Source organism: Culex quinquefasciatus, chromosome 3 (genome assembly GCF_015732765.1).
Source record: "Culex quinquefasciatus strain JHB chromosome 3, VPISU_Cqui_1.0_pri_paternal, whole genome shotgun sequence".
In the NCBI taxonomy this organism is placed as follows: Eukaryota; Metazoa; Arthropoda; class Insecta; order Diptera; family Culicidae; genus Culex; species Culex quinquefasciatus.
The window spans coordinates 191,991,211-192,010,529 of record NC_051863.1 but is presented as its reverse complement, the minus strand read 5'-3'; the positions used below and the strand labels follow the sequence as shown (position 1 = coordinate 192,010,529).

Sequence of the window (19,319 nt, the reverse complement as noted above, 5' to 3'; positions counted from 1 at the left end):
AATGAATCGAAATGGCGGTGGAGTTGCAATAGTTATCCACCGTAGTATGACTTATAGCACGTTACGTGACTTTAAGTTAAAAGTTATTGAAAGTTTGGGCATTGAACTTGAAACTTCTTTTGGGAAAATTATGATTGCAGCTGCATATTTGCCATTCCAATGCACTGGGGAAAATAAAAATTATTTCAAAGGGGATTTGAATAAACTTACTCGGCATAGATCTCGATCATCGGTGATTTTAATGCCAAACACCAATCTTGGAATAATTCAAAAGTAAATTCCAATGGTAAAATTCTGTTCAGAGATTGCACTTCTGGTCTTTATTCGGTTTTATACCCGAATGGGCCAACTTGCTTTTCTTCTGTTAGAAATCCATCAACAATTGATTTGGTGTTGACAAATCAAAGTCAGTATTGTGGTCCTTTAGTGACTCATGCTGATTTTGATTCTGATCATCTTCCAGTAACTTTTTCACTTTCTCATGAAGCAGTTACCAGACCCAATAGTTCTGTGTTTAATTACCACAAAGCTAATTGGGACAGGTATCAGCATCATATTGAGAATAATTTAAATCATGATTTTGTTTTAGAAACCAAAGCTGATATTGATTCAGCCTTGGAATCTTTAACTAATGCAATTTTGGATGCTAGGAATATTGCTATTCCTAAAGTCCAAGTCAAATTTGATTCTCCCATTATTGATGACGATCTTCAGCTTTTGATTCGTCTGAAAATGTTCGCCGAAGACAGTATCAACGTTCTCGTGATCCTGCACTGAAGCGAATTCAAAAGATTTGCAAAAGGTTATTGACCACAGATTCACTCTCCTGCGAAATGAAAAGTTCGCAAGAGATGTCGAACAAATTAAACCTTATTCCAAACCTTTTGGAAACTTTCAAAGGTTCTTAAGAAACCTCAAAACCCATCCCTTCTTTAAAAGATGGTGATAATATTCTATTAACTAATGGGGAAAAAGCTCAAAACTTGCTCAGCAGTTTGAGAGTGCTCATAATTTCAACTTGAATGTTTTGAGTCCTATTGAAAATCAAATTTCAATAGAATTTCAGAATATTGTTGAACAAGAATTTTCATCAGATGAAGTTTTTAATACGGATCTGAATGAAATAAAATCTATTATCAAAAAATTTAAAAATATGAAAGCCCCTGGTGAGGATGGCATTTTTACATTTTAATTAAAAATTACCAGAAGCAACTTTAAGTTGCTTGGTCAAAATTTTCAACAAATGTTTTGATTTGGCATATTTTCCCAGTAGTTGGAAAAATGCCAAAGTAATTCCGATTTTGAAACCGGATAAAAATCCTGCTGAAGCCTCAAGCTATCGGCCCATTAGTTTGCTTTCATCTATTAGTAAATTATTCGAAAGAATAATTCTTAATAGAATGATGACGCACATTAATGAAAATTCAATTTTCGCTGATGAGCAGTTTGGATTTCGCCTTGGGCATTCAACTACTCATCAGTTGTTGAGAGTTTCAAATTTAATTCGAAGCAACAAATCTGAGGGCTATTCTACTGGCGCTGCTCTTCTAGACATAGAAAAGGCATTTGACAGTGTTTGGCATAAAGGTTTGATTGCGAAATTAAAAGGTTTAATTTTCCGATTTATATCGTGAAAATTATTCAAAATTATTTGACGGATCGTACTCTGCAGGTATGTTATCAGAATAGCAAATCTGATCAACTACCTGTACGTGCTGGCGTCCCTCAAGGAAGCATTTTGGGTCCAATTTTATACAATATTTTTACTTCTGACTTGCCTGATTTGCCCCCAGGATGTCAGAAATCACTTTTTGCTGATGACACAAGCATCTCCGCCAAAGGCAGAAGCCTTCGTGTCATCACAAGAAGATTACAAAAGCTTGGATATTTTCAATTCTTATTTGAAAGAATGGAAAATTACTCCAAATGCTGCAAAACTCAACTTATTATTTTCCCTCACAAACCAAGGGCTGATTTTCTTAAACCAAAAGTCATCACATTATAAAGATGAATGAGGTAAATTTAAAGTGGGAGGATCAAGTGAAATATCTTGGACTTGGTTTTGACAAAACCTTACTTACAAGGATCACATTGAAAGTATCCAGGTTAAATGTAACAAATATATTAAATGTTTGTATCCACTTATAAACAGGAATTCTAGACTTTGTCTCAAGAATAAACTGTTAATTTATAAACAAATTTTCAGACCTGCCATGCTTTATGCTGTGCCGATCTGGACAAGCTGTTGCTTAACCAGGAAGAAAAAACTTCAGAGGATTCAGAACAAAATTCTGAAAATGATTCTGAAACTTCCTCCTGGTTCAGCACCAGTGAACTTCATCAATTAGCCGAAGTTGACACTTTGGATGTTATGTCCAATAAGATAATTGATGCATTTCGACAAAAATCATTGCAGTCTTCAGCTGCATTGATCCGCTCTTTATATAGTTTATAAGTTAGTTTTAAGGTATCCCTTTTCCCTTTTGTACATGTAGGACCTCCTACATTTGAAATCACTGAATAGCGAAAGCTACAATATTTCATGAATAAATGAAAGTTGCTAGTATTGAAAATTGAGGTGAAAAGTCATCGTTTGTGATTGGACACTCAATAATATTTTAACTGAATGAATGTACATGGAAAAGAAATTTGAATAAATATAAATTAAAAAAAAAAAAAAAAAAAAAAAAAAGATGCTCGCACTCCTTCTCGGAGCATCATAATCTGGATCTCAGTCAAGGTTAACCAGAGCAAAACAGTGCCTCAGCGAGAGAGAGAGAGGGAATGTCCGAAGCTACCAACTTCAGCATGATATTTATAAATAATTCAAATATGCTCGCAACGCTCGAAAATGCTGGCACCGGAAAACTTCTATTAAAACAATTTGCTGCTACGCAGCACGAGATGATGATTAGCAAGGCAGCCAGCAGTGGACCGCTTCCGGACGAATGGACCGGAAGAACAAGAAGGAACCGGTACTAAGCTGTCTGCGTTGTGGTGAAGTGGCAACTTTTCTGCAAAGTGATTTGCTGGGTTGGGGATCAGGATTTAGTGGGAAAAATGGAATTGATAATGATTTGTGGGAAAGTATGCCCAAGGATTTCAATTATAAATTTGTCGTCAGCGTGTCGTAAGTTTAAAAGAAACCGGTCAAACAAAATCACAATTTTTTTAAACAACATTCTAATGTACAATTTAACAATTTAAAATATAAAAAAAATTGACAATTTAAATTATCAACAAAATAAAAAAACAAATTTTGATAGCTTTAATACAATCAAACATTTTTTTATTTAACTAGTCAAAACTACTAAATTAATTTTCAAGAGTTCCACTTTTTTTTCAATGGTTGCAGAAGATGATACTTTTTTACAAAACATTAAAAAAAAATGTTCAAACTGCAGTGAGTCGTCTTTTACTATGCTTAAGCAATCCATGTTATCCGGGGCCGTGGTGTAGGGGTAAGCGTGATTGCCTCTCACCCAGTCGGCTTGGGTTCGATCCCAGACGGTCCCGGTGGCATTTTTCGAGACGAGATTTGTCTGATCACGCCTTCCGTCGGAAGGGAAGTAAATGTTGGTCCCGGACTAACCTACAAAGGTTAGGTCGTTAGCTCAGTCCAGGTGTAGGAGTCGTCACCCTGGGTCCTGCCTCGGTGGAGTCGCTGGTAGGCAGTTGGACTAACAATCCAAAGGTCGTCAGTTCGAATCCCGGGGTAGATGAAAGCTAAGGTGTAAAAAGAGGTTTGCAATTGCCTCAACAATCAAGCCTTCGGATACCTAGTTTCGAGTAGGAATCTCGCAATCGAGAACGCCAAGGCAATGCTGTAGAGCGAATAATTTGAAGCAATCCATGTTCAAAAAGTAAACTAATAAATTGGACTTAATGCTATTTTCAGTAACTGAGCAATTCTCTACGAAATCGGTCTTTTTTCTTCAATTTTATTTTTTGTATTTTAAAATCCGACTGAAACTTTTCCAAATGCCTTCGTTATGCCCAAAGAAGCCATTTTGCATTATTAATTTGCCCATAACGTCATTATTCAAAATCTGGACACTTAGTAGCATGTCATTTTTGTTATAGCTGGCAAAATATCATGTAATAAGTAAGAAATGTAGAAACATCATCAGGATGTAGTCAGTTTCAAGAAAATGCATGCAAAATATGTCTTTTCTAACAATTTTTCATCAGAATTTTAAAATTAAAATGACTTGTTCCCGGACACTGATAAAAGCTGATTCAAAATCCGGACACTTTTGCTTCGAATTCCGGACAATCGATTTTGCTTATGAATTGCACAAATTTGGACTGAAATGTTAGTGAATGGCATTCTCTAGGTCTCAAATAAGCTATTAACATCAAAACAATCAATTGTTTTGGCATTAACTACAGCGTTCAAACAAACTTTAAATGAAATTTGATGTTGGAATTCATCAAATAACACAGTTTTGACATTCATACTGCGAACTTATATCCAAATAATTGATAAAACAAGATGAAGTGTCCGGGTTTCAAAGCGTCCGGGAATTCGAATCATGACGTTATAATTTTCCATACAAATTTGGCAGCTGTCCATACAAAAATGATATATGAACATTCAAAAATCTGTAACTTTTGAATGAATTTTCTGATCAATTTGGTGTCTTCGGCAATGTTGTTGGTTGGAGGACTACTATCAGAAAATTCATTCAAAAGTTACAGATATTCGAATATTTACGTACCATTTTTGTATGGACAGCTGCCAAAATTGTATGGAGACTTGTACGAGTGAACCAATGACACAAAATAGCTTATTTGGTCATAGGGAAGGATCCCACAAAGTTTGAGTCAGTTTAAAAAATACAAAAAATAAAAATGGTCGAAATCGGCCGATTTCGTAGAGAGTTGCTCTGATTGTAAAAATATAAGGCCAAACATTTGTTTTTTATCTTTGTAGGTATTGTACAGTGAGTTTGAGTTGAATTTGCACAACTTTCTAGAACATAGCATATTTTCTTACCCTCACGCTTACGAGAGCCTAGGGGGGATCAAGTCTCCCCACTCTCCTATTAAGAAAGCTTTTTCAAATCGATTTGATGTCTTCTGTAAAGTTGTAGTTTATGATTAAAACCTTACGGGAAAATTTACACAAATTCGTTTCTGTATTAATGTTTAGTTTTTTAACATCTAACAATTAAACTCAAAACATAAATAGTTGAAAATTTCAATTGATTTGGTTATGTTTATAATTCAGCGCCTCTGTTAAAAATCTAAAAGGTAACAAAATTTCCTACAATTTTTGTTTTTAAGCTTTATTGATCGGAATACTGTTTGCTAATATACATCCTATAATTTTTAGCTAAAGATATCTTAAAAAATAGCGTAGATTATTTAAGTGACGAATACTCAGCAAATATGCGTCCGAATTCGAATCTCAAAATGAAACTATCCTAAAATATGTCGTTCTTTCGAAAAAAAAAATCATTATTTTAAGTAGGGCCTTACATTAGGTATGGTAAAAATGTGTTTAAAGGCATTGTTAAATGTATGAGTTGTTTTCAAATTCTTGATTATTTTTTTTAGTTCTTTTACATTAAAAATTTTATCCATATTTGTCACTTTAATAATCTAAACTATTATGGTGAAAACTTCTATTTTCATGTTTCCATTAGTCGAATCATCAAAGTCTTTTAACAAATTCGCATTCGCAATTTTCTGAAATCATATTTTTTTCTGCTGAAATAATTTTGACTAACTTGTGACATAGCTCATAAATGCCATTTTTGTCACCACCATATCCATCCAAAAAAGAAATTATTCAAAAATGGTTATTTGGCGCAATTCAATATTTTGCGTGAAATTTCGAATTGAAAAAAGACATTTATTTTTTGTATATCTACAGCATTGCCAGAAAATCCATCTATCTACAGCTTTGATCAGAAAATCCGTTCTCAAGAAACAGATTTAAGAATATCCTGGGCAGACGGTAATAACAAAATTAATAATATTTCAATAACAAATCCTGTTAAAATAACAAAGAGTGTTATTATTTTATCCTGAAGTTCAACTTTTAGAAGAAAAAATAATAAGAGTTTCTGATAAAATAACAAAATTTGGTATTGAAGTGATATTATATTGAAAATGTTTAATAACACGCTAATAAGAGGAAATGTTATACATTTCAAAAACTCTCCTAATAACAAAATTTGTAATTCGTTCGGTATACTGACTTAGAAAAAAAAAGCCATAAATCGCACAAATGAAAAAGTTTCTAAGTGTCCATAACACAATCTGTTATTATTTTTTCTTTTGTTAAATATGTTTAGATCTTTGGGATAATTATGTCTAATTTCGTTTCGTTTTGGCCATGAAATCGGGTCCTTAAGCTAAAATTATTCTAAAAAGTTGAAATTTAGGAAGTTGATTTTTTAAATTATTTGATATACCCCCTAAGGAACTTCGTCAAAATTGGCTAGAACTATGGGATAATTTTGACCAATTTTGTCAGGGTCATTATTTTGGCCATGAAATGGGGTCCTTAAGCTAAAATTATTCTGAAAAGTTGAAATTTTGAAAGTTGATTTTTTTTATTATTTGATATACCCCCTAAAGGACTTTGTTTAAAATGATTAGGACTATGGGATAATTTTGACCAATTTCGTTGGGGTCATTATTTTTACTATGAAATGGGGTCCTTAAGCTAAAATTATTCTAAAAAGTTGAAATTTTGAAAGTTGATTTTTTTAATTATTTGATATATCCCCTAAGGGACTTTGTTTAAAATGGTTAGAACTATGGGATAGTTTTGACCAATTTCGTCAGGGTCATTATTTTGGCTATGAAATGGGGTCCTTAAGTTAAAATTATTCTAAAGAGTTGAAATTTTGAAAGTTGATTTTTTTTAATTATTTGATATACCCCCTAAGAGATTTTACTAAAATTGGCTAGAACTCTTGGTATTGAAGTGATATTATATTGAAAATGTTTAATAACACGCTAATAAGAGGAAATGTTATACATTTCAAAAACCCTCCTAATAACAAAATTTGTAATTCGTTCGGTATACTGACTTAGAAAAAAAAAATGCCATAAATCGCACAAATGGAAAAGTTTCTAAGTGTCCATAACACAATCTGTTATTATTTTTTCTTTTGTTAAATATGTTTAGATCTTTGGGATAATTATGTCTAATTTCGTTTCGTTTTGGCCATGAAATCGGGTCCTTAAGCTAAAATTATTCTAAAAAGTTGAAATTTTGGAAGTTGATTTTTTAAATTATTTGATATACCCCCTAAGGAACTTCGGTAAAATTGGCTAGAACTATGGGATAATTTTGACCAATTTTGTCAGGGTCATTATTTAGGCCATGAAATGGGGTCCTTAAGCTAAAATTATTCTAAAAAGTTGAAATTTTGAAAGTTGATTTTTTTAATTATTTGATATACCCCTTAAGGGACTTTGTTTAAAATGGTTAGAACTATGGGATAATTTTGACCAAGTTCGTCGGGGTCATTATTTTGGCTATGAAATTGGGTCCTTAAGCTAAAATTATTCTAAAAAGTTGAAATTTTGAAAGTTGACTTTTTTAATTATTTGATATACCCCCTAAGGGACTTTGCTAAAATTGGCTAGAACTATAGGATAATTTTGACCAATTTCGTCGGGGTCATTATTTTGGCTATGAAATGGGGTCCTTAAGTTAAAATTATTCTAAAGAGTTGAAATTTTGAAAGTTGATTTTTTTAATTATTTGATATACCCCCTAAGAGATTTTACTAAAATTGGCTAGAACTCTGAAATAATTTTGATCAATTTTATCGGGGTCATTAATTTCACCATGAAATGGGGTTTCAAGCTAAAATTAATCCGATAAAATTAACTTTTGAGAGTTAATTTTTATTAAATTTTGTTATATTTCCTAACGGAATTGATTTATTTATTGAGAATTTTTGTAGTGTGAATAACAAAAACTGTTATTATTTTCACAGAGCCAGGAAGTCGGAGCTGACGTTGAAGTTCGAGCTGGAGTGAGACCTCGGTGACTGCATCGGATTCAGCATATTTTCAGCAACTTTTACTTGGAGTCGGAATCTGTGAAGTCGGGTATTTTTAGAGAGCTGAAGTCGTCGTTGACGTCATATCCTGCATCCAGAGTCGGAGTTGTTTTCAAGTATGGATTCAAAGTCGCTTGGTGGTTTCCGACTCTGCAGCCCTGACTAGTACAGAGGAGTTATGGCAACTGCAGGTTTATTTGCAAATTACAAATAAACCAAAACAATAACTTTTTTTGTTATGGAGACATACCAGTTCAATAACATTTTTTGTTATTATGCTGCTCCACCTCTCCGCTCAAAATAACAAATCTTGTTATTCCTTCATGATTCCTTCTGTGTTATTGGTTTGTTATTGCAATAACAACATAATAACAGTTTAAGTTATTCTTCGAACAAATCTTTGTTATTGATTTTTTTGTTATTTTAACAACTAATCCGATCATCCCAATAACATATTCTCACAATATCAAAAACTGACCTTCCCAAGTTATTTCCGTCTGTTCGGGATATCAACAGCCAAAATTGTACAGAGGACAGAAGCATGGATGGACAATAGGGTCTCCAGAATATGGAACTTTGTATCAAAACCTCGCCCCACAAGCTGAATATTGTTCATTGAGTTATTTTAGGACTCTGACCCAAATATGAGCCAAATCGGTCAACATTTACCCATTAATACTCGAAAGTGAAGTTTGTATGGAAGAAATTCAAAAAAATGTATGAAAAACACGATTTTCTTACTGTTTGGTCTGCTCGGTGCGCTACTTCATCAAAATATTTCCAAAATTGAAAAGTTATAATCGATTTAAAAAAAGTCAGTTTTGTATGAAACACATTTTTAGGGGAACCATATGAACATACTGATGATGCAAAATGGTTGAAGGAAAGGTGTACACAAAGTTGTATCCAAATAAAAAAAAATATGGAAATTACACATTCTAGGAAAAATTACCCTAATGTCAACTTTTCTACTCGTTTCATTGAGAGTAGTTCCGTAACAAACAAATATTAGAAAGATTCTGTAGAACTCTTACATGATCATCAATCACTGAGTTAATTTTTATGAGTATTTATTTTATTTCCGTGATCATCTCCAGATTTGAATAATTTCAACAATTGTAATTAACAATTTGCTGAAAATAGTCTCTTTTTAACCAAAATTAGTAAAATAGCTTGTAATCAATAAGCAAAATGATTCAAGAAAACATTGTTGAAAATTTTCTCGACATAACCTCTTAATAGGACACCCTTGTACACATCAACGAGTGGTGTCTTATTCTTCCAAAATTGTCAAACAAATTAGAAATTAATTTCAAACGATTTTCTACTTCAAGAAATAAACAAAAATGTTATAAATAATTAATAAAAGCGTGATCCCTCCAACCCAGCAAGTCACGCAACAATTCCAGTCATGATTCACTTTTATGTCACAACTTCCCCCATCCCCTGGCCACCCTCTCAGGCTCAACGTGCCAAAGCATGATTCGAGTATCGTCACTTGCAATCGTTTTGCTCATCTCCCGGATCAGTCTGCGTGATCCTCGGAACCGCTGAGTGGTACCAAGTGGGATGCGTCCAGCGTGATACCCCGTTGCTCCTCGGGATTTGGATATGCGATTTTAGATCCCATGTCCTCGTCGTAAAGTGCAAAGAGCTTCGGCTCCTGATGAGAGCACACACCACCATGGACATAATCACGTGCACACGAGCTGAATGGACAAGTGGCCAAGTGCCAAGGCAAGCGCCCAACCAGCTCCTGAATGTTTGGAATGATGACGACCAAGAAAAAGGCCAAAGAGTTAAAAATGCAAGAAGGAGTCGGGGACGGACTCATTTCAGGGTGGTCCATCTACTTGAAATTTAATGTCTTCCAGATATTTTATTATGGCTGACATAGTACTTTACATTCGTCCCGCATAGCTCAATTAAACTTGAAGAAGTGAACAAAACGACGATCCAGGAGGATCACCCTAAGAAGCTTGGTGTTTGTCGTTTGTGGCTTTGCAGAGAAGGAAGCTCGCTTCGTTTTATCTGCATGACATAAATTTTCCGCCTGTGCCTTTTGTGAAAGTGTTTTTCTTGCCATGTTCTAACTAGCAGGGGGGGGAGGTGGAATATTCCCGCCGAGGAGCGGGCACTTATCGTGAGACCACATTTGCTTGTTTGGTCACACACTGGAACGAATCAAATAATTTAACAGGGTGACATCACTGCCCGCCTAGACTCCCAATTTTCCGACTTGCAGGAGACCCCGGAGAATCGGTTGCAACTCCGAGAGTGGCTTTGCAAGGACAGCGTTACGGAAGGAAGTGCCCCGGCCAATTTAATGGTGTGTTGAAAATGACCTCCGGCCTGCTGCTCGGAAGGTTGGCCACCAGAAGTGAGTTGTAGGTCACACTCCGTTCTAAGTTAGGGGGGTGGGAGTTGGAGCACCGGCGTGGAACGAACCTTGGACAAATAAGGACTGATTTTTGGTTGGGCTAGCTGGGATTTGATGGGGGCTGCAGAACCAGAGTGATTACAGTGAAAGTTTATAAGCCTTTGCCAACATTTTTAATTCTTTGCTCAGGATTTGATAAGTCAATTCAGGGCTGAATTTTATTTTAAGAATTTAATCGTTGAATTGTGTGAATTGCAGGTACATCTGAAAGTTTTTTTTTTTTTCAAGCAAAACCAACCAACAGAAAAAAACGACAATCATAAATTCATCCCAAACTTACATCAAACGCTCAAAATAGCATCCAAAATACATCCGATCAAGATCGAGCAGTTCATAAAACGATGAGAACCGGAAAATCCTTTTCCCGCTCCCAAAAAAAATACCGAGCAAAGAACCATCTTCACCGAAAGCGTATTTGCTTGCACAATCTTCAATCAGATATACACCAACCAGCCCAAGTCCTGGGAGAAGCCCCAGGACCGACCAAGGAAAAATCAATGCCAGAAGGTCCTTTTCTGCTCTGCACTTTGGAAAAGCTGTTCGGAGGGAAAACCGAAACCCACTCCGATCCAAGATTGAATCCTCTTAAACAGTTGTGATTCATTTTCGCTCGTTTAATAGTGTACCCTTATAATCGTTATCTGCCAGCTTCGATCGTACTACGTCGGCGAGAGAGAAAAAGAAGAAAAAAGGTTTGTATGTGTGCTGTGTGTGTGTGTGTATTTTTATGTATGTCGATGGCAATAAAGATGGTCTCCGTTAAGCGGCTCTCCCATTGGAAAATCTTTAGTTCCTTGAATAATACAGCAAAAAGCGACCCCCGACTGAAGTGCCTTTATAGTCCTGCTCCTACCTTCTTTCCTATTGTTTTTAGAGCTGATGATCCTGGCAACCAACGACGACGTGGCAACCGGCTTCGTTCAACCGTACAAGAGAGCAATTTTCTCGTTTGGCGTGAAGTTATTGTTCAATATCTCAGCGCGCTGTCTGTCGGGAAGCGGGGAGATGTCGATGACGATGAAGGGGCGAAATCGATTTATAATAACGGTAGAAGGCACACCTCTTCAAAACACTTGAGCACTGTGGGAGTGGGTAGTGTCGCAATTTGCCATTTTATTGGTTTAATAATAATATGCCAGAAATTAATTTCCGAAAATTCAAAATTAATTTCCAATAAAAAGGTACACCAAACACCAATATTTTTTTAAATTTAAATAAATAAAAACAACATTATGCAACGTTTAACAAGAAAAACTTCAAATTTCTGCTCTACAAACTCTCAGTAATGAGATCTGACTTGTAACCGACAACAACCAGATATATTCCAGACTCGAAATTCTATGAAAAATTACTTTGGATAATCAAATCGCACAAAAAAAACAATTTCTTTGTGTTATTTTGGATCGTTGAGCTCAAATATGACCTCAAAATGCTCTAAACTGCCCATGTTCGCATAAATGTCCCATATGCAAAAACAGCATGCTGAGAAAAACGCATTTGAAGTTTGTCCCATACATAAGGCAGCGTGTTATTTTTTCACGAAAAAACTGGATATTCTCCAGAATTCTAGAACAAAGCACTGGATGTAGTAGGCTTTTCTGGAAAAGCACCCGATTTTGAACCAAACTGCATCAATAGCTCAAAAGTGATGAAAATGTTTATGGGACATTTATGCAATCAGAGGCAGTAAAGTGATTTTCAAGTCAAATTGATAGCTGAACTCGAATTTGATGATAAAAGTGAGGAAGTAAAAAAATGCGACTTTTTCATCTGTGCATGATTTGATTATTACAAGTTTTCAAGAAACCTTTGGTTGATTAAAACTAAGGATAATTAAGTCTGAACTGCATTGAAAAAAGTGGGGCATCTTTGATAATTGGTCAAATAATAATTCAGAATCAATTCGTCTTATTGTAATTCAAAATATTAACAGAAAAGTGAAATTGTCTCTACTTTCAGTACCTTAAAATTTGATGAAAATTTAAATTCGATTAGGAAATTCTTTCAACTGAAACCAAAAGTAAGGTTTTATTTTGTTCTTAGGCAAATTGAAAAAGAATAACAAATTGTGTTAAAACTAGAGCTTTGAATACCAAACCTCGTGTTGAGAAAAAAAATCTGGAATTCATCGTAAAAAATATATTTCCGGTTTATCGGGATTTTGTTGATTTCCCGAGATTTCCTGAAATTCAAGTGACAGTTTATATATTTTTTAACTTTCAGGAGATTGATCCAAAATGTGTTTTAAAAAGCACGAAGGGTTTAACCAGACATGCCAAGAGGATTTGGTTGCACATTTATTAGCCAGAAGCATTTTTAATAAATTTATAATTTCCCAGGATTTCCAGGGAAATTTTCTGCGTCCAAAAGTTGGCGAGATATCGGCATTGAAAATTATAGGCAAATTAGGTGACACTTAGAAACAATAATTTTCGTCGATTCTTTTTTTTATCAGGCTGTATCTCAGAAATGGATCGCACGATTTTCAAAATTCCAGTTATTTTTTTCTATTTTTCAGAGTGCTTTTGATTCAAAAAGTACTTTTTCATTGCTGATTTTATTTTACTTCAAAAAAATATTTTGAATATCACTAAAATTTAAACCCTTACATGCCCCCCTAGTATTATATTTCTGGAGTTTTTTTCAATAGGTCCAATAAACCAAATTTCCAGTTTTTGCTTTTTGGGTGTTTTGGAAACCGCTTTGAGTTAGGGATATTAAATACACCCAAAAAACAAAAACTGAAAATTTGGTTTATTAAACCTTTTAAAAAAACTCCAGATTTTATCGTTTTAAGTATTAAAATTCAGTTTTGACCAATTCCTTATATTTTTATTTGTTTTATTTTATTACCATCGTGTTCCCCGGACAATTTTACATTAAAATCAATGTAGACCTCAAACTAAAATGAACTTTTTGCGAGAAACAGCGATTTTACTGAAAAAAAGTTTAATTTTGCGCAACAACAAAAAGGGATGAATTCCGCATAGTTCGGTATTTATATGTGAGTAACTTATTTCGGATTTGAATTCATAAGACAGAGTGCTGCGCAAAATCAAACTTTTTTCAGTAAAAGCGCTGTTTCTCGCAAATAGTTCATTTTAGTTTGAGGTCTACATTGATTATAATGTAAAACTGTCCGGGGAACACGATGGTGATAAAATAAAACAAATAAAAATATAAGGATTTGGTTAAAACTGAATTCTAATACTTAAAACGTTAAAATATAATATAAGGGGGCATAAGGGTTAAAATTTAATTGATAATCAAAATATTTTAAAATGCAACCTGTAGAAAGTCTTTTGCTCAAATGAAAAATAGTTTTCTAGAAAATCATCAAAAAAGAGGGCGATGCCAAAAATAGAGGAATGATCCAATCAGCACCAAACTTGGGATTTTTTTTAACTATCGATAGATGAACGTTCCCTCCAAGTTTGGTCCAAATCGGAGAAGGTCGAGTCCAAAAGTGTACCCAGTTGACCAGGAATGACCCATAATTTTTTTTGTCCTGGTTTTCGACATTTTCAAAATAAAAATCAAAAACACGCACTATAACTCGGAAGATTTTGTTCAGTCCTCTCAAATATTTCAACATTTCAAAGAATGACGAAAATCAAAAAAAAATATTTTGAGAAGTTAACTTTAACTTAAGGTCCAAAAAACTTTTTTTTTGCTTTTTGGTTGTTTTTGAATCCTTTAGACTCAAGGTGGTTTTTTGTTTATTGACATAAGTTGTTTACATGATCTTCTCGATAGCTGTAGCTTTCAAAATACTGATTCGCTGAACTGAACACTGAAACACTGATTTTAAAAGTAGTTATAAGACATATATGCTTTCTAATGTCATGAATGAACCATCGATGATCTCGCCATAAATAGATTAAACGATAAGTCTAATGTTTAGATTTCAGATTGAGAGTTCATATATCATGACCAATTTTGTCCCCCATCCATGCCAGCAGTGTACCAGCGAAGAGTAGTGTATTTTTCATCTTCACCATCTGCTAACGACGACACATCGACAAAGTCTTCCAACTGCCACCCCGACCACGCTTCCAAGGTAACTTTTGTCTCAACCCAGCTCCTGCAGAAGGATGCCATTGCCCCAATCAAGATCCCCATCCCTTTCACATCCTCCTACCAGCCAGGTTATAAATTATACTATCGAGTGCAAAACCTTACCTTTTATATATATCGTCGTTTCGCCTCTGCTCTCTGCCTCCGATAATCCTCTATTTAAATCATAATAAATCCACTTAAACGATTATCCTCCTATCGGTTCACTCTGTTCGGAGTATCGCAGGCCTTGGTCGGAGTGGCCCCGGTTCCGTTGAACCTGACCCCTGAACCCGGCGTCGCCACCAGCACCACCGTCGTCGTCGTAGCGTGACTGTGTCTCTTTTCCTTCACTGAACACATACACGAGCTCGACACAGAATTTTCCTCCCACACTAGTCTGGAAATTGGAAAGTTTTGTGTTGCCTACCGTTCAGGCGCAATCACTCAGCTGGGAACACAAATTGATGATGCCGCTGGCCAGATGATCCTCTTCACCTGATCCGGTTCGATTGTTGTTTCTGAAAATATAGACACAGAAAACAGAGATGCGGAAATCACTGGTTAGGGCAGGATTCGAGAAATACTTTCAAGTTGGGAAAGTGGTTGGTCAGGTGGAAAATTTGCTAATGCTTCGGGTTTCAGCAACAAGCAACGCAACGGTAGCCGATTTACCCCCTTGAAACTAGATTATCTTGAGCCAGGGTGATTTTCACTCCATTTCACAATTCGCCAGGCACATGTGTGCGTGTGCGACCTTAAAAACTTGATAAATCAATTAACTGGGATTGGTCGATTTGCTTACACTGCTGGTTTGTGCTCATTCATTCAGTCATTCGTTCATTGACTAATTCTCCACCGACAAATAATAACAACAGTTAATAAAGGGGTTTGATGGTTGCCCTTCCTCTTAGCTAGCAGTGGCAATGGCAACCCTTCCGTAATAGTAGAAGCAAACGTTACACAATCACAGTAAATATTTATAATGTTTTTCAAAATGTTTGATTTTGATGATAACACTAAGCATTTGCCTTTTTCTTACAGTGCATCCAAACCATTCCATAAACCTGCCACACAATGGCACAATTCGCACAAAAGGACTCTTTGCAAATCTCAAATTAATAACCATAACAGTAAACCATTTTCAGGTCCCGGCTGGCTGTTGCTTTAAGTATTCTGAATGTGCGATTTTTTCAAACCTCACCCTCTTACCAGCATTTATGCCAGACATTTTCATGACTCCATTGACTCTACGCGCCCGGCAACAATGCTGTAATTTGGGTACCGCTGGTGGTGATGAAATGTGTGAACAACATAACTTCACCCGCCCCAAAATGGCACCACCCACAATTTTCGCACCAGAGAGAGAGAGCATAAATATGACAGGGAGAAAGAGACCTTTGGAAATGATGTCGTCATTTTTGGGTGAGAACAAAAGCGCGAGGGTTTTTATTTTTATGAGGTCAGCAAGAAAAGGTCGTCGAAAGGCGGGTCAGAGGTTTTTTTAGGGGTCAAAACCGTTACTCTGTACAAGTTTATTCACTTTGGTAAACAACGAGTCCATTCTTCTACAGGAAAGATCAAACACACATTTCGCGAACAAATATTTCCAGCGAAATACATTAGACGGATCCAAGCGTCACCAGAGGTGCAATTAGGGTGATCCATCTTTAAAATTTCAAGAGAACACCAAAAAGAGAACAATAAACAATCAGGTGTCAACATTATGATACGATTCGAAAAAAAGACAAACAATAAATAATCAAAAAGAGAGGCGTATTTTCACAGAATTTTGTAGGATCTTCGGGATATATCAAATAACAACCCTGACAAAAAAGACAACCCTATGCTTCCATGCAGTGTGATCTTCAATAGAGGGGAAAACATTTCCATTTTAATTATGCCATCATGCATGCAGTTGGATCCCCCTGCTACCCGAGCAGACGGAAATAACTTCGGAATAACATTTTTTGATATTTGAAAATACTAGGCCAATAACATTTCGTGTAATTTATAACAAGAATTGTTATTCGTCGTTATGATTTTTTTGTTATTCGATTTTTATTATAATAACAGACTAATAACATTTCAAGTTATTCTTCTAACAAATCTTTGTTATTATTTTTTGTTATTTTAACAACTCGTCGCCATCGTGCTAACTTGTCGTACGTGCATTTTGGGCCAAATTGAGTTAAGAGCGAGTTTTTCACCAATGTGTAACAGGTCGTATCGAGGTGCTCCGATTTGGATGAAACTTTCAGCGTTTGTTTGTCTATACATGAGATGAACTCATGCCAAATATGAGCCCTCTACGACAAAGGGAAGTGGGGTAAAATAGGCTTTGAAGTTTGAGGTCCAAAAAACCTAAAATATCTTAAAATTGCTCGCATTTCCGTAAAACTTCATCAATTCCAACTCTCTTAGATGCATTCAAAAGGTCTTTTAAAGCACTTCAAAATGTGTCATAGACATCCAGGATTGGTTCGACTTTTTCTCTTAGCTTTTGCTAATTACTGTCAAAAATTTATTTTTTTAAAACCTTAATATCTTTTTGCAACAGCCTCCAACACCCATACTCCCATAGGTCAAAAGATAGGTAATTACATGGACTATAAGCCTATGGTATTAACTTTTTGGCCAATCGCAGTTTTTCTCATAGTTTTTCGATTTTTCTAGAACAAACATTTTACAACGTTAGTTTTTGGCCGGTAGGCCGCCATAGCGGCACTTTTTAGTCTCAATTTTGTCATATTCGGAATCCTCGGACAATTTCACGTAAGTTAGAAGTTTTGGAGTTGTAAATTTGATTGGAAAAATTGCCATTAAGAATGAATTAAAATATTTTTTAACAATTTGTTTAATTAGGGGTAAAACAGGGTTTCGCCTACTTTATACAGCATTTGACGTATTGATCACAGGGTAAATACGATCTATTTCTTTTTTCAAAAATGTTTTATTTAATTATATTTTAAATCAAATTTACAACTCCAATACTTAAAACATACGTGAAATTGTCCGAGGATTTCGAATATGACAAAATTGAGACCAAAAAGTGCCGCTATGGCGGCCTACAAGGCAAAAACTAACGTTGTAAAATGTTTGTTCTAGAAAAATCGAAAAACTATGAGAAAAACTGCGTTCGGCCAAAAAGTTATTTCCGTAGGCTTATAGTCCATGTAATTACCTATCTTTTGACCTATGGGAGTATGGGTGTTGGAAGCTGTTGCAAAAAGATATTAAGGTTTTAAAAAAATAAATTTTTGACAGTAATTTGCAAAGGTTAAGAGATAAAGTCGAACCAATCCTGGATGTCTATGGTACATTTTGAAGTGCTTCAAAAGACCTTTCGAATGCATCTAAGAGAGTTGGAATTGATGAAGTTTTACGGAAATGCGAGCAATTTTAAGATTTTTTAGGTTTTTTGGACCTCAAACTTCAAAGCCCATTTTACCCCACTTCCCTTTATCGTAGAGGGCTCATATTTGGCATGAGTTCATCTCATGTATAGACAAACAAACGCTGAAAGTTTCATCCAAATCGGAGCACCTCGATACGACCTCTAGAACAAACCGAGCAATATTTACAAATACTGCCTCTTAAGAACGCCATTTTGTGCAGCTCTCAATGCCTCACCTTTTGACCTTCACAGATCCCCACAATTCGATTTCAATCCTGAGATATTCAACAAAAACCGAAAAAACTCCGTGCAGTTTTGTCACTTTACATATGAAAGTAGTTTCAATCTCGTCGTGCTATCTTGTCACTCCATGAAAATTGATGTAAGTGCGACAAAAGGCCAAAGGGATTTCAGGCCAGGAAAGTCAGGATACGTTTGTCGCACGTACAAGCTAGACTACCGTAAACATTTGTAATTATAACTCGGGACTCCAGCAACCAACTTCAACCAAACTTTGGGACAATGCACAGAATAGTCAGCCAAACAAAACGTGTTTGTTATTGTTTACATTGCGTGCTCTCGTTTTTGTATATTCAAGGTCAAACATTAAAACGCGTTTTTCTCGGAACGTCAAAATGGCGGGTGCGACAAGATAGCACGACGACGTCGAACTAATCTGATCACCCCAATAACAGTTGGAGGTATTATGCCATAACAAAAAATGTTATTCTAAAGTTGTTTTGGCTTTCAACCAATATCATACCAATAACAAATTTTGTTATGATCACATAAACTGTTATGAAACCCTTATGCAATTTTTTTTCAGGAAGATTCCATAACACTTTCTGTTATTTTAACAGTATTTGTTATTGAAATGGCATGAATTTTGTTATTACCGTCTGCCCGGGTAGTAGTGCTACCGTCAGTAGATAGGATTCTGCATATGCATGATTGTGGGAGTGGGGTGGGATTTTATGCAGTTGATGACCCAGTTCCATAGCACAGTAGAACCAATGTTCCAGATCTTCACCTACACAGCATCACTGCTTGATGAGAATACTGTTGTGTGTTGTGCTTTGCTTAAACGGGTCGTACACCAGAATGCACTTGTTGCCCTTGAGGTATGACGACTTGTTACGGATCAAGAAATGTTACGAAGTTGAATCGATTGCTGCTGGTACAGATTTTAAAGCCAGTCGAGTAGTAGAATTTTGCTCCAAATATTACCGCTTCAAAAACCTCAAACCGGCAAATTTTCAATTTTCCGCCCATGTTCGAGTACAAACTTTTCGCACCTAATAAAGGGTTCCCGGTACACGAGTCCCTCGGCAGCATCCCAAGTAGCCCCCGTTCCAAACATCTTCGGTCTTTCCAGCAAAAACCCCGTTAATGA

The 19,319-nt window shown here is 35.6% G+C and overlaps 1 protein-coding gene across 2 annotated transcripts in view; it reads right to left on the bottom strand.

Annotated features, from left to right (window-relative positions):
* Positions 1-19,319, bottom strand: part of LOC6031035 — a 260,819-nt gene that overhangs the window by 198,079 nt on the left and 43,421 nt on the right. For both annotated transcript variants that reach the window (XM_038261456.1, XM_001841835.2), the window contains exon 3: positions 14,656-15,050. The gene's annotated coding sequence lies outside the window, so the exon portion shown is untranslated. The remainder of the gene's footprint in view (positions 1-14,655; positions 15,051-19,319) is intronic.